Source organism: Montipora capricornis, chromosome 4, assembly GCF_036669925.1.
Source record: "Montipora capricornis isolate CH-2021 chromosome 4, ASM3666992v2, whole genome shotgun sequence".
Lineage (NCBI taxonomy): Eukaryota > Metazoa > Cnidaria > Anthozoa > Scleractinia > Acroporidae > Montipora > Montipora capricornis.
In genome coordinates this window covers 43,791,350-43,798,849 of record NC_090886.1, presented here as the reverse complement: position 1 = coordinate 43,798,849, position 7,500 = coordinate 43,791,350, and the positions used below count along the sequence as shown (strand labels likewise).

The following is a 7,500-nucleotide window of genomic DNA, read 5'->3' as shown; positions in this document are numbered from 1 at the left end:
TAGGCATCCTTAAGCTACCCAACATAGGCCATTATTATTTACAAGTTTGTATTGTATGATAAGTATCTCAATTGTATTTTATGTATTTGGTGGTCTGCTTTTACATGGGGTCTGGGACTCTTTTGCAGACCCTCCTTATGGCGTATGAATCTCTCTTTATTATACCTGTATATGCGTATTTCTGCCTTTAAATTGTAATAAATAAATAAAGCTTGGCCGCATCTGTTTGCACTATCCCCCCCTCCCCTATGTTTCTTGGGGGTTTTTTAAATTGTAGTTTTATCTTTTATGTAAATCCCTTTTACATCATTCTTTTCAGGGGTGGATCCATACCGGTTTCCAGCGTTTTACGGAAATTGGTCAGAAACACGGGAAAGGGGACTTTGGAGAGTTAAAATACAAAAATTCCCAGGGGAGCATGCCCCTGGACCCCCCTAGAAACAGTTTCATTTTGTTGGAAACCGGTCACCATTTATCCTAGATTTGTCCCTGCTTTTAGCCACATGCCGGCAGTCACATGGGTGAAAACACTGTCCTAAGATTGATGCCATGTTTCTTCCTTATAATAAAAGACAAAACTAAACAACAAAAACAAATTAAAAGAAAAAAACAAGAAAGAAAAGGCCCATTCGGCACTTGAGGGCTTTCTGTGAAATTCACTTTCTTTGGGGTTTATGCTTTCAGCTTCATGTTGTACTATTGTAAATGAATATTTTACCAGAAATGTTTTGTGCGAGGGTCTTAATATCCCCTCCAGTCTCTAGGAAATGCCCATTGGTTTGAGTTCTTTATGCTCTTGTCACGATTTTGACCCATATCTCCACTTGTCGGTTCTCTTCTTTCATAACTGGGGCAGGCAATGTTTGCTTTTTGCCATTGCAACTCCGTGGAGATAGGGTCGTTCTTTCTCCCTGTCAAGTTGGGAGCAAAACCGCTAAATGGGCTTTGCACAGGGCTCTCCTCATCTATCTCGGCATTTTGTGTGGGGAATTGCTGCCTGCAGTATCCCTTCAGCCCTGAGCTGAAGCCCAGTTAGGGAGGGGGAATATTGTTACTGCACTGGACTTTTCTACCTTGGCCCCAGGACATGATGCCAGCAACTACAGTGTATGCCCACCTTGCAATACAGGCATGAGGCACCCCCTCTTCTACCAGGTGATCTGGTGACGTAATTTGGAGGACTGGGAAGAAGAATTTTAACGCCGTATCCCACAACCGCGCGCGGCCTTAGGCGTTGTTTCCAAACTCCCTGCAGTATTTCCATCGCCAAAATTCAACAGATCATTCCGTGTCCTACCACATTTCCTGTTACTGAGCGAACTTTCAATTAGACCCGACGAGATCTGACCTCGCCTCTGCCATGTTGAATTTCAAAAAAAGGCCGCGCGCGGTTGTGGGATACGGCGTTAAAATTCTTCTCCTCAGTCCTCCGAATTACGTCACCAGATCACCTGGTAGGCGCTACAATTGCAGGCCCCTCCTCTGGTGGTCCATACAGGCGGTTGGTATCATCCATACTTTGCCAGTACATTCCCTGCCCCTTGTTTATGCCCAAGTTGTGTCTATTGCCTTGCTGTGCACTAAAGCATTAAATGATAGTTTAGAATAAAAAAAAAAAGGTTAGTTAATGCCAGAAACAAATACTGGGAAGTCAGCCTGGGAGGAGATCATGACTTCCTATGGCGTGATTACCTTATTTGGCTCTTTCATTCATTCCCACCATGTGAGTCACCGGAAGTAACATTTCACTTCCTTAGCAACATGCTATATTTTGTGCGGCTCAAAACTATGCGGGGAAAGCAGAACTTAGCAAGTGCTCTTGGTATCCAAAAAGAAAATTGGGGGTAACCATGCATTTTTAAGTGACAATTGAACTTCAATTTGGCAAAGAATGGCATACATTGCTTTGTATTTTAAAGCTTGTTACAAATAGGACTGTGCCTACTAATTCAAAGGTATTTTTTGGGAGGGGGAATATTGTTACTGCACTGGACTTTGCTACCTTCGCCCCAGGACATTATGTCAGCATTACTACAATATATGCCCACCTTGCAATACAGGCATGAGACACCCCCTCAGCTAGGCACCTACAATTGTAGGCCCCTCCTCCGGTGGACCTTACAGGCGGTTGGTATCATCCATACTTTTCCAGTACATTCCCTGCCCCTTGTTGTGTCTATTGCCTTGCTGTACACTAAAGCATTAAATGATATTTTAGAATAAAATAGATGTTAGTGAATGCCAGTAATACTGGGCAGTCAGCCTGGGAGGACAGCGTTACTTCCCATCGCGTGATTACCTTATTTGGCTCTTTCATTCAATCCTATCATGTGAGCCTTCTCGGTTTGACATTTTCAAAGCTCAGCTTGTTCTGTTTTCTGTTCAGCAGTCTAATCCCTCTCTCCCTTTATTGTTACCTACTTTAATAGTTCTCTTAAATAAAATATGTGCAGGGAATTGCTGCCTGCGGCACCCCTTTCATCCTTGTGCTGAAGCCCTGTTAGGGAGGGGCCTGGGGGCAAATTGTTAGTTTGCTGGACTGTGCTAAACTTGGCGCCAGGACATTATGCCAGCAACTATGCCTACCTCGCAATACAGGCGTGACACACCCCCTTTGGCTACGTGCCGAGACACCTCATCCAGTGGTCCATATGGGCGGTGGGTATTATCCGTGCCTTGCTAGTAACATAACATAACATAACATAACATAAACCTTTATTTACACACGATTGGATTTAAAGCTTACAAGCTTGTGGGGTCGTGTATGCTAACTACGTCTTAATAATAGATACATGTAAAATGTTCGATAAGACTAACTAAAATTTTTTTAAAAATACACATAGTCGCTGACTCTGTGTCTCGATGTAGAGACTGCTGTGCTGTCAAAGATAAAATCTTTGAAATAATCCCTGGCAGTTAGGCGTTTCTTTAATTCGTTGAAGCTTTCATTGGTTACTTTTTCATTGAAGTTCACCAAATTCCATAATATAGGCCCTCGATAGGCTAATGAGTCTTTCATAAATCTGCTTTTGTTGTCTACGGATAGCTGCTACATGTACCTCATGCCCTCTCAGCAAGTAATAATTTTCTCGTTTACTAAAAATATTTCCACATAAACTATCTGGTAATATGAATGAAGGGGTAGTTTCTAAAGAAACTGTGGTGCTGCGTCGGTGGGGAAGTAGTATACAAAATTTGGTTTTATCAACAGAGTTGATAATGTAAATTGGCCACCGTACAGAGATTCTAAAAGCTGACGTTTCGAGCGTTAGCCCTTCGTCAGAGCGAATCCGCTCTGACGAAGGGCTAACGTTCGAAACGTCAGCTTTTAGAATCTCTGTACAGTGGCCAATTTACATTATCAACTCCGTTGATAAAACCAATTTTTGTATCTGGTAATATATTTACTGGGTTGCGGTATGGCAATCCCAGTCAGAAAGTGGGTGGCGTTTGTTCGTTGCTGTTCTTTTTTTTTTTCCGTGTCGGTAAAAGTCTTGCCTGTCACTCCACTTCTGAGTGGTATCTTTGTGCATAGAGCCTTATGCTCGTATTTTCTTAGGATAGAGAGGGTATTGGAAATGCGTAGATTTCTCTGGTGGACACAGTAGAATGATAAACTTAACCGGCAATGACGTCGAAAGTCATGTAATGGGAATGGCGTTTTAGTGGATCTTTGAACAAAATATACCCTTATGAAGCTCAATAATGGCAAGTCAATCTGATACTGAACAAGACAGGCAGTGGAATCTTAAAAGCGACGAGTAATGGACTTCGACAACAATCTGTCGCCCGTCGAGCCGAAATCAAAGTGAGCTGCATTATTTTCTAATATTTTCCAAGTGTGGTGTTATGTAAAACACTGAAACCAAATGGAAAATTCTCTGGTAACTTATGGGTGCAACAAAGACAGAGAATGAATCGAACACCTTAATTAAGTTGATCTGTGATCAACTCTGCACAGTCTTCAGGTAAAAAAAATAATTGGAATGTGACAGCCAAGAATTATTTGAAAGAAAGCTTGTCATCTATTTTGTGCTTCATTATTCAAGGAAAAGGTTCTTCATGGAAACGGTTTGATCCTGAAATTTTAGTTTGTTGTAATATTCTGCATATTTGACGTGACTGAGTTTTTTCTCTTCACGCACGTAATGAAATAGGAAGGGGTTTTTGCATCTAATAGCAAATATGTTGTTTGTTTCAAAAAATTGTTCGCTGGAAAAGGTGGCCTTCATGAATTCATCATGTTTTATAATATGCGAGCTTAACTGGACAGTTTTTACGGCAATAGTAAAGCATTTTCGTGTCAAAATGAAGTTAGCATCTTTCTGTTGTGCTAACTTAATATGAATATACATTCTGCCTCGTGAGTTTGTTATTCTCGTTAACCAGCAATAGCGTCGAAAGTCATTGCAACGCAAATGTCGTTTTAGTGCATCTTATGTTGTTTGTTTCAATAAAATGTTTCGCTGGAAAGGATTCTGTGATATTTTCTGCCTTTGTGAATTATAATATCATATTGTGTATTGAATTTTCGAGCTTACGGTTGAAATGTGATACGGGAGGATATTTTAGCATTGCCTTGTAAGCAGGGAAGGTTCACGAAAATATACGGGTCGGTTGGAAGCGTGCTCAAGTTTCAACAAAATGAGCCCCAAAATCAGCAAAAAATTGTGACGCCGATGAATAATAAAGTAGCTGCTATTTCCAAAATGATGGAATTACCTGGTGATAAATAACCTCGTCTTGGAGAGTAAATTTTTGACTTAGCAGAAACAATGGTCAACCTGATAAGAGTTTGGGGGATTGTGATCTTTGTTTTGACTTCGCTCATTTATTGTCAAACTTTATAACACTTGACAGAAAAAGAAACTTACGAAAACCGGGTATCTTGCCATCATTTGATACAGATGCTTCACTGTTTGGTGAGTAAACATGCCGCGGTAACTTAATCACGGCGCCCGCTGAATTCCGGCGATGTCACTTTTGATTTTGCGATTTATTTGTGCAACCAAAAGTACAGGTGTAGCATGACACTACAATGATAGACAATACCAAAACAATATCGCGCACTGTTAGAGCTACATATTACGCAAGGACAACTTGAATCTCCTGAAAGACAACACATATAAACAGCTCAGTTGACATTTTATATGGAATAAATCGCTGTGTTAATTCACTACCACACATAAGCAATGCGTGTCAATTTTTTCTAAAGAGGACAGGAATTTCTTCTTTCTGACAAATGATTAATTAATAGGCCGGTAGCCAGGTTTTAACCTCAGAAATGGATCTGTTTCGTCGTATGAACGCGTGAGGACCTGTCAACCAAAGGGCCTCTGCTGGTATGACTTCTGGGTGACCCCTTAAATGGTCTTAATGACCCCCCAACTTGAACAAAAATTGTCTGGAACGGTGCACGTACCACAGGCAACCCAGTGTACCCTCACGGAGGGTCTAGTTTTGTATGCGTTGTACATTAATTTAAATATTTCCAGTTTATAACTTAATCTAATTGTTGACCAATTCACGGTTTTCATTACTTCACTATTGCCATATCCTTAGATAAATTTAAAATAATCCCAGCGGCCCTACAGTGCAATCTGTCAATCAAATTAATTAACTCTGAATTACAACATGATCCCACAAAACGAGGTCATAATTTATTGATGGTAAAATAACACTAAAATAGAATTTTATCAAAACATCTTTAGGTAAAAATCTAGAGCATTTTATTAATAATTCTAATTTGCTCGCGAAGCTTTTCTTAAGGTCCAACACATGTGGTACCCAAGTGAGGTTATCGTCTACAATCATTCCCAATAATCGAGTTTTTGTGACGTAACGCAATGCAGAGTCTCCTGCCCCTCAATTATGCCCAAGTTGTGTCTATAATTTGTCTTACTGTGCACCAAGGCATTAAATGTTGTTTAAGTGAAATAAACTTTTGAAACAATTTGAATCTTGCAAGCAAATATTTTTGACATGAAATTATTTAAAAAAACAAGTAGTGTTTCGTTTGTGGAATGGTAAGGGCAGGAGATAAGATAAAATATTGTAGTGCGGGTCACTCGGCCTGTTATATTGATTTTGCTTTGTCTGTTGAAACTCTAGAGAAAATAATAAAGATAGAAATGTGGACACCAACTCTCTGAGTGGTGTCTGTTTTAACTTCAAGTTAATTTACTGGTTTTGTAGCACTAACCCAAAGCTAATTTGACCCTTTTTTCAACAGTAAGGCCCATAGAAATAACCAATAGAGTGCTCAATTTAATCTTGTTTAGTGTTAGTCTTACAGGTTGATCACTAATGTAACTATTTGAGAAGGATTTTGAAAAGAAGGGTGTGTTATATTCTGTTTTGATGATTTGCACTTTTTTTGGAGGTAGTTCTGTGGTTTCTAGCAGACATTGATACTGGCACCTAATGTTTAATAACCCATTGATCCTTTAGGCGCCCTATGACAGTCCCCATTTGACGAGTAAAAGATTTTCTGGTGTCTGTTAAGTCTCCCAGGGGTCATTAGGTTAAGTAAAGCCTTCTGGACAGCCCAGTGAGTCAAAATGTGCCGGCAGCTGGCTATTTGGCTGCCTACAACACAATATCTGCTGCTTACTTTGAGTTCACATTTGTCAGACTTGGTATTCAGGATGAGGTTGTTTTGCGGTTTTGTTCATCACTGGGGCTCTGGCCCTTGCAGCAGAGTCCGAAGGCCTCTCCTGCATATTACTATAGCCAGCTTGCCTACTACTCGAAAACAATATGACTGAGCAGCAAGTTACTGTAGGCTGTACCATTAGTTGATTTTTCCTAAACAGGCACACATCCCTTTTGCTACATTGTTCTTGTGCAGGATGGTTAATTATGCCCTCCCAATTTCACTCTGTCTGTAATTAATTGCTACACCTATTGCATGCCATATTGCATTGCTTACGTGCAGTTATAGAATGATTTGATTACAATGAATCGCAGTCAGTTTGCATATTTATGTATTTATGTGGTCAACAGGTTAGGACATGGCATCTGGTCCAGCAGTCTTTCCTTCAACAAGAGAGAGCACAAACTATGCCCGTTTGTGTCGTCTTTTAGTAGATGCAGGATCTCAGGCCCTTCGCGATACCTTTGACAGAATACATTCTCCAGCTACTCTTCACAGGATTTTGTCAAGTACTTCAGCATATTACCCTACATTGCAGTCACTGAGAAAGAGAAGAATTTTGAATCCCATACAGTGGGGAAAGCTATACCCAACTGTTTGTTCATCTGTGTCATCAGCCAGCTTTGACATTACGCTTCTGGTGGTATTGCTGCGAAATATATGCGGTTTCAGTCCTCCTGCCAGTACTGGAAGCTGGGACGAGCTTCCTCTTCCTAGTGATAACAGTTGTGAGGCAAACATTGCAAGAATCAAGTATTACAGAAATGAAGTCTATGCTCATGCCAGCCAAGCTTTTGTTGATGATGCAACATTCAATATGTTATGGCAGAATATAAGTAATGCTT

The 7,500-nt window shown here is 40.4% G+C and overlaps 2 pseudogenes; one reads left to right on the top strand and one right to left on the bottom strand.

Annotated features, from left to right (window-relative positions):
• LOC138046726 (uncharacterized) overlaps nt 1-7,500 on the bottom strand; it is a 71,700-nt pseudogene that overhangs the window by 5,961 nt on the left and 58,239 nt on the right.
• LOC138047034 (NLR family CARD domain-containing protein 3-like) overlaps nt 1-7,500 on the top strand; it is a 28,765-nt pseudogene that overhangs the window by 2,387 nt on the left and 18,878 nt on the right.